The following is a 386-nucleotide window of genomic DNA, read 5'->3' as shown; positions in this document are numbered from 1 at the left end:
AAGATCCCATCAACAAGACTAGTTGGAAGACTAGACGTGACTAGTGGCATAATCTTTGGCTCAGACAAAAAAAAAACAGAACATGATGATCGTTTTGGGTTTGGGCTTATTTGTTTGTTTTCTTCAAATATTTTGGAAGTATATCTATCACCATTCCAAACTGGTGAGACTGGAACAGCCACTCTCCCGACAAGGCTGAAAGTGCTCAGGATATTTGAACTTCAGAGGTGATCCAGCGCTGCATCAGCAGAGAGAGAGGTGCCTTGCCTAAGACACTTGGGAAAAGAGTCCAGATGTGTGCATATGGTGGTGCTGGTTAGTCATTTCCATTCCAGGGATCTCAGATGTGACGGAAGTCTCGGTGTGCTAGGAGCTTTACAGGTGTA

The 386-nt window shown here is 44.3% G+C and overlaps 1 protein-coding gene across 1 annotated transcript in view; it reads left to right on the top strand.

Moving 5' to 3' along the window:
- The window catches only part of STOX2 (storkhead box 2), a gene marked incomplete at its 5' end in the record, with an annotated part of 7,817 nt that overhangs the window by 3,295 nt on the left and 4,136 nt on the right, over positions 1-386 (top strand). The window lies entirely within an intron of this gene.

This window comes from Buceros rhinoceros, unplaced genomic scaffold (genome assembly GCF_000710305.1).
Source record: "Buceros rhinoceros silvestris isolate BGI_N320 unplaced genomic scaffold, ASM71030v1 scaffold11637, whole genome shotgun sequence".
Taxonomy (NCBI): domain Eukaryota; kingdom Metazoa; phylum Chordata; class Aves; order Bucerotiformes; family Bucerotidae; genus Buceros; species Buceros rhinoceros.
The sequence above is the reverse complement of the archived record's forward strand: the minus strand, read 5'-3'. Positions and strand labels throughout refer to the sequence as shown.